This window comes from Aotus nancymaae, unplaced genomic scaffold (genome assembly GCF_030222135.1).
Source record: "Aotus nancymaae isolate 86718 unplaced genomic scaffold, 86718_ANA_hifiasm-v0.15.2.pri h1tg000016l, whole genome shotgun sequence".
NCBI lineage: Eukaryota > Metazoa > Chordata > Mammalia > Primates > Aotidae > Aotus > Aotus nancymaae.
In genome coordinates, this window is record NW_026988428.1 from 71,013,132 (window position 1) to 71,027,811 (window position 14,680).

Below are 14,680 nucleotides of genomic sequence, written 5' to 3' on the forward strand. Positions count from 1 at the left end.
CCAAGGCAGGTGGATCACGAGGTCAAGAGATCAAGACCATCCTGGTCACATGGTGAAACCCCGTCTCTACTAAAAATACAAAAATTAGCTGGGCATGGTGGCGCGTGCCTGTAATCCCAGCTACTCAGGAGGCTGAGGCAGGAGAATTGCCTGAACCCAGGAGGCGGAGGTTGCGGTGAGCCGAGATCGCACCATTGCACTCCAGCCTGGGTAACAAGAGTGAAACTCCGTCTCAAAAAAAAACAATTAAAAAAATAATTATTATTTTTAAAAAGATAGAGACTAGGTTTCACTGTATTGCCCAAGCTGGTTTTGAACTCTTGAGCTCAAGTGATCTTCCCAACTTGGCCTCCCAAAGTTTTGAGATTACAGGCACGAGCCACTGCACCCGGCCCCTAACACATATTAACCAGAGAAAAATAATCAAAATTAGAGTAAATATTTATTGAATGCTAACTGCATACGTTGTACTAGGGGCTGAAGGATGGGAGGAACAGCGGTCTGGTGAGATGAAGGTTAATGAAGAGAAACAAAATCCTTGCCCTAGTTCAGCAGTGAAAGCAGCCAGGCCAGAAAAGGCCAGGGAAGGAGTGGTAATCACAGGCAAGAGAAGGTTGTAGGGTTCAAGGGTATGGCCATGTTCCTATCTCTGTAAAACTCTGGGCAGCAGCTGCTGTAGAATCTGTCCCTGTTTGGTTACCTCGTTTGAACAAACAGACCTTGAGATAATTTGTATGCACAGAAGTAAACTTTTCTTGACCCATTAAACCCCTTCTGACCTAAAAATAAATAAAAACTTTGTTTTAATTGAAACAAAGCACACAGAGTAAAATGCACAAGTCTTAAACATACAGCTTGATGAATTTTCACACATGCATAGATCCATGAAACTAAGACCCAGACCAAGAACCACCTAACCATGGGCAAACCAAATTGATATACTGCAGATAAATGTAAGAGTAGAATCTGGTTGAATCTCCAATACACCTTTTAAAAGTTGTTTTAGCTGGGCACCGTGGCCCATGCCAGAAATTCCAGCACTTTGGGAGGCTGAGGCAGGAGGATCACTTGAGACCAGCCTGGGCAACATCGGGAGACCCTGTCTCTACAAAAAATTTTAAAATTAGCTGAGTGTGGTGGTGCATTCCTGTAGTCTCAGCTGCTTGGTAGGCTGGGGTGGGAGAATTGCTTGAGACCAGGAGTTCAAGGCTGCAGTGAGCCACGATTACGCCACTGCACGCCAGCCTGAGCAACAGAGTAGAGACACCCTGTCTCAAAAAAAAAAAAAGATAAGAAAAAGAAATAAAAGTATAAAAGTTGTTTCATTGTTGCTGTTTATTCTGATATTTAGAGATAGTTTATTCCTTGGGGGTTTGTGGATGGGAAATCAACTAACAAGGATCCAGGAAATACTAGGAAATATTCTCCTAGCAGGCACACATACACTCATTCAGGATAGAATTTTCTACTTGTTTGGGGATCGCTCAGAATCCCTAACATTTAAGAAATGTTTAGGAAAACAGGCTCTGACTTTCTGCCACCATGTATTTTGCATCCCTAATATTTAGGAACAGGGTGTGAAGCAGTGGCCTTTTACATGTAATCTGGGCGCTTCCTCTTACGTAACACCACAAACTTCTCATTCTCTCCAACTTTTTTTTTTTCCTTTGCAAGACATTTCTTTCCCACGGTAGGACGGTGACAGTTGGCAATGTCTTTTTCAGATTTCCATTCTTCTGTTTCTGGCTTTGTCTTAGAATTGAAGTGAACAGGTTCAAAAATAAGCTTGATTTTCTTTAAAAGAAAAAAGCAAAACAAACAAACAAAAAGCCTCAGTTTGGAACACAACCTATCATTGGAATTGAACCACCTGCTCTATCCCAGAGCCATGGATAATTCAATGTTAACCATGGGATTATGTTGGTGGAGGATTTCAAAATGCTCATATTTTAAGCACTTACTATCTTTTTTTTCTTTTTTTGAGATGGAGTCTTGCTCTGTCGCCCAGGCTGGAGTGCAGCGGCACAGTCTCAGCTCACTGGAACCTCTGCCTCCCAGGTTCAAGTGCTTCTTCTGCCTCAGCCTCCCGAGTAGCTGGGATTACAGGCATGCACCACCACGCCCGGCTAATTTTTGTATTTTTAGTAGAGACGGGGTTTCACTGTGTTGGCCAGGGTGTTCTCAAACTCCTGACCTCAAGTGATCCACCTGCCTTGGCCTCCCAAAGTGCTGGGATTATAGGTGTGAGTCACCGCGCCTGGCCCAGCACTTAATATCTCTTCTAAAGATACAAAGAATTAGCTGGCGTAGTGGCACACGCCTGTAGTCCCCACTACTCGGGAGGCTGAGGCGGGAGAACCTCTTGAATCCGGGAGGGCGGAGGTTGCAGCGCCACTATACTCCAGCTTGGGTGCCAAGCACGAGACTCTCTCTAAAAAAATAAATAAAAATAAATAAAGGCAACAAGAGCAGATGACTGCAATCCTGAGCATGCACCTGGGTGAGGAGACTCAAAGACGCTTGCGGGTCCGAGGAGAGATACTCTTAACCTGACTTGTTCCCATGACCCTGAGAAAGTGACTTCTCCTTCTATGCCTTAATTCATTTGTAGACAAACAAACAAAAAGCAAGCAAACAAAAAGCAAGCATTGTCATTAAATGTCTACACAGTGCTTTTATTAAATATCTACACCCTGCTTTGGGTGTCATCTGGTTACTAAGATTTGCTATTGGCCTAGCGCAGTGGCTCATGCCTGTAATCCCAGCACTTTGGGAGGCCGAGGCGGGCAGATCACGAGGTCAGGAGTTCGAGACCAGCCTGGCCAATATGGTGTAACACCATCTCTACTAAAAATATAAAAATTAGCCAGGTGTGGTTGTGTTCTCCCATAGTCCCAGCTACCGGGGAGACTGAGGCAGAAGAATCACTTGAACCCAGGAGGCAGAGGTTGCAGTGAGCCAAGGTTGTGCCACTGCACTCCAGCCTGGGCGACAGAGCAAGACTCCGGCTAAAAAAATTTTTTGCTATTATGTGACAACTCTCATTTAGGTTCCCTGAACCAGTTAAATTAAGGAATTCTTGATGGTTACAACAGTAGCCACTGATTTCTTACGTCAGTGACCTGAACTCTTTGGCTTTCAAGAGTAAGTTAGTTAGTTAATTTGTTTTTTTATTTTTTGAGATGGAGTTTCGCTCTTGTTGCCCAGGCTGGAGTGCAATGGCGCAATCTTGGCTCACCACAACCTCTGCCTTCCGGGTTCAAGTGATTCTTCCACCTCAGCCTCCCAAGTATCTGGAATTACAGGCATGTGCCACCATGCCTGGCTAATTTTTGTATTTTTAGTAGAGATGGGGTTTCTCCATGTTGGTCAGGCTGGTCTAGAACTCCTGACCTCAGGTGATCCGCCCACCTTGGCCTCCCAAAGTGCTGGGATTACAGGTGCGAGCCACAGCACCCAGCTCTTATTTATTTAGAGATGGTGTCTTGCATCGCCCAGGCTGGAATGCAGTGGCTCAATCTCAGCTCACTGCAACCTCCACCTCCCAGGTTCAGGTGATTCTCTTGCTTCAGCCTCCTGAGCAGTTGGGATTACAGGTGTAGGTCATCACGCTGGTTAATTTTTGTATTTTTGGTAGAGACAGGGTTTCACCATGTCGGTCAGGCTGGTCTCGAACTCCTGACCTTATGTGATCCGCCTGTCTTGGCCTCCCAAGTGCTGGGATTACTGGCATGAGCCACTTTGCCTGGCCAAATAGTAAGTTTAAAAATAAAAAATAAACAACAAAGAATCTCATTGAAGCTTAAGACTGAAGCCCCAGACAAGCTGTTCCAACTTTAGAGAAAATGTGGACAGAGTTTTTATGACTCTTCAATTTCCTGCACACAAGGGGGAAGGCCAGTGCTCGGTGTTGCTGACCTCTTTAGGAATGAATGGATTCAGGAAGGCATGGCATCACGTGATATAAAGGTGTGGTTTTATCTCAGAACCATCTTTTCTGGAGTGTGAAGAGTTAATGCTAGCAAGGCTGAGCCTTTGCTTTTCTGTCTTTTGAGATTCTGGCTGTTTTTTTAAACCTTTAACCCTATCCTCTTGGCAGAAAAGGGGCCCTGGCTGTGAACTCTGCAGCAGGGCCGATCCCTAAAGCTCCTCTGGGTATGACATTATGTAAGAAATGTAAATGCTTTGGCTCATCCAGATAGGACTTTCCAGCAAAGCCTGGCCCGGCGCCAGCACCTTTTCAGAAAGGGACTACCCTCTGCACTCCAGCTCAGACAGGCTTTAGGCGGCAGGGTCCTGCCTAACGTGGAGTTCCAGATCTGCTCTGAGTAAGACTCATCTTGATCCCCGCTTGCCTTTGAAATATGTATCAACATGCGAAAGCCTGTGAGGACCCTGATAAAAATGACCTTTACTGGCAGAGAGAACACAGCCCCAGGCTAGGCAGAAGCAGCCACGTCTGCTGTCCGCTGTCCGTTGTCCACTCCACGGTGGAGAAAGTTTGGAATTTAGTCAGCTCTAGGCAATCTCTAATTCTGTGCCTACTTCCCTTGGAAAACAGAATTGAAACTGCTTTAAAATATTGCCTCTCCATTCCCGCTTCGGCCCTCAGTATTGCAGTAATCATCCCACCCACAAACATAAAATGGCACTTGACAAAAACTGACATGCAAGAGCCTCCCTAGAGAGCTTCTTCTCTTCTTTCCTCTCCAGATGCTCTGCCTTGCCGGCTTCCCCTTCTGCTCTGCAGGGGTGCACTAATCATTATTCCTATTTGTACTTTTCACTCTCCCCAGATCCTGCCACTCTTTCCGTGCCCGGCCACACCTGCTTTTCCTAGCGCTGCCCCGCCATGCCGAAATCTCCCTGAACTTTTGCTGACTGGCTCTCGTTGGGAAGAGAGGTCACCGACACCAGGAGTGGGCTTTTCAAGCATAAGGGGCTAGCAGGGAAGTCACCGCTAGAGGGTGACATAATTACACACAAACACATTCCTTGTCATGCAAGGCCAGAGCCAGCTGTGGGCCTGAAGGCATAACACAGATATCAGCATATCTGCCCTCAGTACACACACTCACACAGGCACAAACACACACACACACACAAACTCTCTGTCTCTCCCTCACACACACACACTCTCTCTGTCTCTCTCACACACATACACACACAGTCTCTCACACACACAAACACACACACACAAACTCTCACACACACACACAAACTCTTTTTCTCTCTCTCTCTCACACACACACACCACAGACACAAACTCTCTCTCTCTTTCTCATACACACACACGCACAAACTCTCTTTCAGTCTCTCTCTTACACACACACACACACAATTTCTCTCTCACACACAGACACACAGACTCTCTCTCTGTCACACACACACACACACAAACTCTGTCTCTCTCTCTCTCTGTCTCTCTCTCACACACACACACACACACACACAGACCTACTTTGGCTAGCAAACCAACCAGAGCAGTCGAGTGTTTTGCATGATCACCACACCCCACCGTGGCCAGGTCCTGCTCACAGTATGGTCAGTGTCACTCACTGTTAACTCTACTTTTTTTCCCAAGCCAAAGGTACTTTATTTTATGAGGAGTTGTTCAAATACATAATGGACAGCAGTACTCTTCATAATAACGATCAAAACATACCGTACATTTACATGACGCTTTAAAGATTTCAAAACATATTTGCACATCTTCATTCCCTTTTATTTTCAGGTGACGTGTAAAAATTGTATGTGTTTATAGAGCACACGTTGCTATTTCTATCCATGTATGCTATGTGTAATGGATCCAATCAGGGTAATCAGCATATCCATCACCTCAAAAACCATTCCTTGGTGTTGAGAACATTGAAAATTCTCTCTTCTAGCTTTTGGAACAAATACAATAAATTGTTAACTACATTTGCCCTACAGTGCTTTATAACACTAGAACTTACTCCTCCTGCCTAGCTGTAATTCTACGTCCATTAACCAGCCTATTCCTGTCCCCTCTTCCCTGCTGCACTTCCCAGCCTCTTTCTTTCTTTCAGACATGGCCTCCCTCTGTCACCAGGCTGGAGTGCAGTGGTATGATCGTAGCTCACTGCAGCCTTCACCGCCTGGCTCAAGCAATCCTCCCATCTTAATCTCCAGAGTAGCTGGGATCCCTGGTGGGCATCACAATGCCAGGCTAATTTTTGAATTTTTGTAGAGATGGAAGTTTCCACATGTTGCCCAGGCTGATCTCGAACTCCTGACCTCATGTGATCCACCTGCCTTGGCCTCCCAAAGTGCTGGAATTACAGGCATGAGTCACTGTGCCTCCTCCTACTTCTATTTCTATGAGTTCAGTTATTTTTAGCGCCCACACATGAGTGAGAACATGTGTCATTGGTCTTTCTGTGTCATGGTCCCCTCTTGATGTGGCATCATAAAGTAATTCCACTCGCAAGGTGGCATGCTAAACTTATATTCTTAACCCAGCAAAGCATGACGGTTTGGATATGGGCTCTAGGTTCAGATCACAGAATTCAAATTCCAGTTCGGCTAGCCATTTGGTCTTGAGCAGATCACTTCTCTGGGCTGTAGTTTCCTCATCTGTAAAATGGAGATAATAATGAACTCTATTCATAGGTTGTGAAATGAGCTGTTGTGACAACTAGGTAAGTTTACATATGTAAAGATGTTAAAAGAAGGCCTGCTACTCAATAGCTGCTCAATAAACGTTATGCTGTTCTCATTACGGTCTGTCATTGCGCTAAGAGATTACACATATTATCCCAGTCAGCCCTCACCAAACTCCCAAGATTTGGAAATCACTAGTTCCACTTTAGAGATGAGACAATTGAGGCTCTTAGTGGTTAAATAACTTGTCCAAAGTCATCGAGCTAATAAGTGATACAGTCAAGATTTTATCCTAGAATTCATCTGACTATGAAACTTAAGTTCTTTTCACCATACCACTGGGGAAAATTTCAACCTTTATATCAGAGGAGCTTAGGTTCTAAAAGACAGAAGATAGAGTTGGGGGACTATAGTTTTTTCCTATATTATTTTTATTTTGCCAAAAACAGAGAGCTTTTAAGAAGTATAATTTAACAAAAGTTTTAAAGCAGGAAAAAAAAAAAAGGTAGTACTAGGAGGTTCTACCAGTGATTCTCAGTTCTGTGATCCCCAGTTTGCAGGTGATACTGACAACAATGTCAGCACATTCTCAAGCCTCTCCCCGTCCCCAGATATCCTGCATCGAGAAGCTCTCAAGTTTATTCTGACGCCTAGTCAATCCTGAGAACTACCACTCTAAGCAAAAGAAAGAGTAAGAGTTGGGCTGGGTGTGGTGGCGCACGCCTGCAATCCCAGCACTTTGGGAGGCTGAGGTGGGCAGATCACCTGAGGTCAGGAGTTCAAGACCAGCCTGGCCAACATGGTGAAACCCCATCTTTACTAAAAATACAAAAATTAGCCGGGCGTGGTGGCGGGTACCTGTAATCCCAGTTACTTGGGAGGCTGAGGCAGGAGAATCATTTGAACCCTGGAGGTGGAGATTGCAGTGAGCCGAAATTGTGTCACTGCACTCCAGCCTGGATGACAAAGTGAGACTCTGTCTTAAAAAAAAAGAACGAAAGAAAGAGTAAGAGTTGGCACTGAAGCCCTAGGTCAAAAGCCACAGGACGGATGGATGTCTGGCAGAAGAGGAGTTCTGGACTATTCCTTTGCGGGTGAACGGAACACGCTATTCTTCCTGACTTACAGAGAAGATAAGATGCAAGCAGGCGGCTGGCTCTACATGACGATCATTCTCTTATGCTCCTGCACTTTTGTTATGTTTCCGGTACATTTCTTTAAAACAGGAAATAAAGTTTAAAAAAAATTTAACTGTCAGCAAATGTACATCTGTATAATTTTGAGGCACATCTGTGCGGGTTTGTTTTTTCTTTTTCACAGTGCATCTTTATAAAAGAAAAAAACAAAAACGGCATTTACTAGGTCCCTACTATGTGTTGGGGAGGCACTAGCCCTTGCCTTTCTTGTAGATGTTTTCTTAACAAAGTCTCACTATATCTCTGTGAACGGCAATCACTTTCGTTTTATAGATGAGGAAATGGAAGCTCAAAGAATTGAGTGACTTTGTCATGCAACAAACTGCAATGGGAGAGGTAGGATTGAAACACACAGCTTCAGACTCCAAGTGTGGTGTGAATGTAGCTCATAGGAAACCAGAACAGAAGGCACGGGCACTCAGGGGAGAGTCACACGTGGACGCTGCAGGCAGGACGCCTTGAACCTCTCTCTTTCCATCCTTGTCTGGCTCTATTGTTAGAGAGAGAGAATGGGGCAAATGAGGAGAAAGCTGAAACATATATATATTTTTTTGAGGCAAATCTTGGTTGGAAAAACAGTTGCCAAGTCCAGACTATGAATTAAAATTTTCTGACTTCAGATACTGAATTCCAATTCTAGATACATAAGAGTTAAAATAAAGCTTTCTCTTTTTTCTCTCTCTTCTCTCTCTTTCTCTCTCTCCCCTTCTACCCCCTTCTCCCCCTCTTTTACTCAGGCTGGAGTGCATTGGTGTGATCACGGCTCACTGCAGCCTTGACCTCCTGGGCTGAAACTATCCTCCCCCTTCAGCCTCGTGAATAGCTGTGACTGCAGGTGCACACCAGTGTGTCTGGCTAATTTTTTTCTTTAATTTTGTAGGGATAGGGTCTCCCTATGTTGCCCAGGCTGGTCTTGAACTCCTGGGCTCAAGTGATCCTCCTGCCTCAGCCTCCCCAAATGCTGGGATTACAGGAATGATCCACCATGTCCAGCCAGGTCTCTTATTCTTGGGAAAATTAAATTTCCACTATAATGTAATGATATTCTTCCCATCAACACCCATTCAAATTCTAGGTTTCACTATGGATCCTACAAACTGAGAACTTTACTTCCATCCTCTGCTGGCATTTATAACACTAACAAATACTGTCACTGTCGCAGGTATATTCTACCTCACCTGCTGGATCCCAAGTTCTTAAAGGCAAACACATCATCTTCTACATCTTTTTTTATTTCATAGCACACAGAAATGTATATAATTTGTATTAATATTTTCCTGAATTTTTTTTCTTGAGAAATGGTCTCGCTGTGTCACCCAGGCTGGAGTGCAGTGGAGCAAGCACAGTTCACTGCAGCCTGGACCTCCTGGGCTCAGCGATATTCCTGCTTGCCTCAGCCTCCTGACTAGCTGGGACTACAGGTGCGTGCCATCACGCCTGGCTAATTATTTTTATTTTTATTTCTTGTAGAGATGGGGCCTTGCTGTGTTGCCTAGGCTGGTCTCAAACACTTGGGATCAAGCGATCCTCCCACCCTGGCTTCCCAAAGTGCTGGGATTACGGCCACCCTGCCGAGGCTGAATGACTGAATAAATTGAAAGCCCATCTTTCTAAGTGTTCAGTGACCTGGATATGGCTACATTTACAACACACTTTATTTTTCTAGAGTTCTTCTATCTACCTGTTTTGTAACAAGCACCTAAGGTGTTTGTCAACATTAACAAACAATAGCTGGTATTTGAGATTATTCTTTTACTGTATTTCTAATTATTTGGTTGGGTGCCTGAAACTATAAAAACACCTATTAGAGTTAACACTCAAAAGTTGCAAATAGGGGCCGGGCGCGGTGGCTCACGCCTGTAATCCTAGCACTTTGGGAGGCCAAGGCGGGTGGATCACAAGGTCAAGAGATCGAGACCATCCTGGTCAACGTGGTGAAACCCCGTCTCTACTAAAAATACAAAAAATTAGCCGGGCATGGTGGCGCGCGCCTGTAGTCCCAGCTACTCAGGAGGCTGAGGTAGGAGAATTGCCTGAACCCAGGAGGCAGAGGTTGCGGTGAGCCCAGATTTCGCCATTGCACTCCAGCCTGGGTAACAAGAGCGAAACTCCGTCTCAAAAAAAAAAAAAAAAAAAAAAAAGTTGCAAATAACAAATTACAAATGGCAATCCCATTTCAAGAGTAAAAGGGCATGACCATCTTGGGGCAGGGGTGTGTGTGAATAGTAATAGCATAGCCCTCCCTTTCACCTCCATGAGTTTTCCAGTGTGGACAATATAGTGCACATTCACCCTCACGAGAAGGCTCTTGCTACCCAGATCACAAGCCCTGATTTTTACAGTAGTGGATAAAGATAACCCTAAACCTACATTTACAAGATACAGCAAGCTAATAATTTGGGAGAGCATAAACAAACATCTCGGGGTTCCCGGCAACCTGTTGATGTGAGAATACTTTTCACCTATTTCTCTCTCTTTTTCTATCTTTATTTCAAAATGTTTGTCCTGCTAAAATATTTTTAAAATTTTAATTGTAAAGTACACATAACAAAATCTGTCATCTGAATCATTTTTAAGTGTACAGTTCAGTAGTGTTGGGTATATTCACATTATTGTGCAACCAACTTTCAGAACTTTTCCATCCTGTAAAACTGAAACTCTATATCCATTAAACAACTCCCCGTTCCACATCAACCCTCTCCCCAGCCCCTAGCAATGATTGTGTTTTCTGTTTCTATAATTTTGACTACTCTAGATACCTCATATCAGTGGAATTGTACAGTATTTGTCCTTTTGTGACTGGCTTATGAACTTAGCATAATGTCCTTAAGGTTCATCCATGTCGTACTATGTGTCAGAATCTCTTTCCTTTTTAAGGCTGAATAATCTTATTTTGTGTGTATACACCACAATTTGTTTATCTATTCATTTGTCAATGGACATTTGGGTTGCTTCTACCTTTTGGTATTATAAATAATGTTACTATGAACATGGATGTACAAATAGCTCTTCGAGCCCTTGCTTTCAATTCTTTTGGTTACATACCTAGAAACAGAATTGCTGAATCATATGGTAGTTCTATTTTTAATCTTTTGAGAAACGTCCACACCATTTTCCATAGCAGCTGCAAAACTTTTTATAATAGAGATGAGGTCCTGCTATGTTGCCCAGGCTGATCTCAAACTCCTGGGCTCAAGCAGTCCTCCTGCTTCAGCCTCCCAAAGTGCTGGAATTACAGATGCGAGCCCCTATGCCTGGCCCACAACTTTACATTCTTACCCACAGTGCACCAGGATTCTACTTTCTCCACATCCTCACCTACACTTGTCATTTTCATTTTATTAATAGTAGCCATCCTTATGGATATGAGGTGGTGTCTTATTGTGGCTTTGATTTGCATTTTCCTAATGACTAAGGATATTGATCATCTTTTCATGTACTGTGGGCCATTTGTATCTTCTTTGGAGAAATGTCTACTCAAATCCTTTGCCTATTTTAAAATAGGGTTTTTTTGGTTGTTGTTTCTGCTTAAATCTTTTATTTGCAATAAGTGAATCAAATCCTCACCCTCTCTTATCTTTACTATTCTGTCACCAAGAAGTGTCATGAGAGAGATGCTTTCCTACTTAGAAATACTTAGCAATAGAATGAATGTTACTCTCAGGAAACCTTGAAGTTGGAAAGGCAGCATTTTATTATAAACCCCAGATTACCACTGGCTGCCCAGAACTCTCCAAGAAGTTTTGATATATATGAAGTCTTTCATAAAGAGATTATTATTTATATTATTCATCTCATTCATTTCAGTTCAACAACATTGACAAAGTGTCTACTACTTAGCAGGGATTTTGCCATAAACACATGAGACTTCAAGGAAAATAGACACAAAATATTTTAACTTTTTTTTGAGATGGAGTCTTGCTCGGTCACCCAGGCTGGAGTGCAGTGGTGTGATCTCGGCTCACTGCAGCCTCCGCCTTCCGGATTCAAGCAATTCTTCTGTCTCAGCCTCCCCAGTAGCTGGGACTACAGGCACACACCACCATACCTGGCTAATTTTTCTATTTTTAGTAGAGCCAGGATTTCATCGTGTTGGGCAGGATGGTCTTGAACTCCTGACCTTGTGATCCACCTGCCTTGGTCTCCCAAAGTGCTGTGATTACAGGCATGAGCCGCCACACCTGGCCCAACTCTTACTCTTTATTTTGCTTATTTATTTATTTATTTAAGACAAGGTCTCTAGCTCTGTTCCCCAGGCTGGAGTGCAGTGGCACAGTACTAGCTCACTGCAACCTCTGCCTTCCAGGCAGAGGTTCATGTGATTCTCATGCCTCAGCCTCCCAAGTAGCTGGGATTATAGGCATGTGTCACCATGCCTGGCTAATATTTTTATATATTTTTTTAGTAGACATGGGGTTTCACTATGTTGGCCTGGCTGGTCTCAAACTTCTGGCCTCAAATGATCAGCCCACCTCAGCCTCCCAAAATGCTGAGATTAGAGGTGTGAGCCACTGCGCCTGGCCTATTTTAACTCCTTTGACCCAACCCATAAACTAGACTCTGGATCACTATTTTTGGAGATGTATGTACTCTTGAATGAGGAGTTAAAAACTACAGAGCTCTTCTGATCTTTCCTGCCAGGCCTTCCCCTTCTGAAGGAGAACGTATGAATCCTTAGGTAAGCCTGATCTTTGGCTTGGGCCTCTCAATTTTCCCACCCTACCCAGGTGAAACGCACACGCCATCTGAAAAATCTAGAATTTAAAAAAATTCTTGGTAAGGTTTTGGAGCAACTCCCTATACAAGGCTATCATTTCTGCTTTTAAATAGGCTGTAGTTCATTCAGAAAAAAAAATTTCTGGTTGCAACTTGTTAACTTATATACAAAAATCTCAATCAGTTTTAAAAATATGAACAGCAAGCCCCGGGATTTCCTATATTGGTATACGTCTTTGCCAGACAATCAGAGTCTCTTGTCTATACATACTCTCCATATATTTTTGTGTTCTAAGTCTGAGCATAAACCAAAACTCCCAAGAAGTTATTGTATGTGAAATTATTCTTAATATCTGAAGCCTTCATTAGGAACAACGCATAATTCCATGGGCTAGGTTCTTGGCTTCACTGAGTGTTCCTCCTGGAAAGGTCCCTGAAGGTTACCTAGTCAAATCACCCTGGTGTTACACAGGGAAACCGAAACCCAGAAAGGAGAGTCATTTTCTCAGCGGCATAAAGTCACCAGGTGCTCAGATTCTGCATAGGGCTCATTCTACGCCCTAGTTCCTTTTCCCCATGAATGCTTTTCTGTGATACTTCATGATGCTATATTTCTTAAATAAAAGGCTCTGTGTTAATAAAATTCTAGAGGTCAACTCAAGAAAAACTGTTGCCAGAACGAGGACCAGATGGCCAACTTCTAGAGAAAGTGCTTCCAGGCACCTCTGAATAACTCTCCAGATTTGAGAACAAAAGGCCTTTCTAGAGAAGAAAAACCATTAAGCTCCTTCTTAGTCCAAGCCTGGTCAGGCCCCCAGTCTAAAATTCCCCCCAAATGGGTGGGGTACTTTGTTTTGTATTAAGCAGGATTTCCTAAGTTACACTAAGGTGCTTTGGATTAAGGCCTTGATATCAACCCAAACACATCTAGGTCCGTAGAACCACCAAAAAGTGACTTTCACGAAGAATTTAAGGTAAAAGTTTAAGCAAAAGTGAGAGAAGAATAGAAGCCTGGATAAGCCCAGGAGAAGAGTGAGGCCCAGGCACACCCCAGAATCGTGACACTTAACTGCCACCGTCCATCTGGAATCATGTGGATGACTAACAGTACAGTCTATTTTTTCAGGAAGGTTATAAAAATCTATGGGCTTCACACTGCGTGTAATGTGGGTGAGGTAACAAGCTGGTGAGAATTTTTGCTTCTGCATTTCCTGATTTAGGAAAGAGGAGTGGTGGGGTGTAAAAGGTGTATTATGCCTATTTCTCAATCTGTATTTTTGGTCTAGTATTGGTTGCTTGGGCAAAAGTTACTCTCCTACACTGAATATGGAACCCCTACCAAATCTTGTTCAGGTCCTCAAAGAATCAATGAAACCATTTTCCTTTCTGATAAATCAGATTGTCTTGTATCTAGTTGTGTGGATCCATAAATTAAAATACAGAGGGTCATTTTCTCTGATCCAGAAATGCTTGGTTTGGGAGTAGTTAAAATGAAACTTCTGAAATTCTATCCTTAGTACGGACATTTAGGACCCAGGGGCTACATCCTAGAATGGAATATTGCCCTGTTTCCATAAAACAGCTCATAAACCAACAGACACGACTGGAGTGTCTTAAACCAAGTTTAATTGTCATTCTATTTTTATCAAAAAGTAAATAGGATTCAACATATACGAATATATTGACTATCAGTACAACTGAGCCATACAACTGATGGTCTAAGGCTGATGACAAGGAGAAAGCTCCTAAAACAAGACTTGGAGAAGGCTGTTACCCTCCAGGAGCAAAGCAGGCTGAGGGCATTGGTGGTGCAGCGGCTGCAGAAGTGGAGGGAAGTTTTGATGTATCAAGTACTAAGGGAAACACACACAGAGTGTCTGGAAACTATCAAAAGATGCTCGAAGAAAGTAGTCATGGATAATTCTAGAAATTTCTAGAACACCGACTGGAGGGGGTCATTGTTTACCTAAGATGAGTAAAGCCGTGTTTCTCTCCAATTTAAGACACAAGACTGGAGAGAAAGGAGTCGTAGTAAACTGCCCCTACTGCGGAGCTGGGGTGTAATAACGAGACGTAGTGAAGGGGCATTAGGGACAGTAAGAAAAGGAGAGTTGGGGTGATGATTACTGAGCTATAGGAGGAGG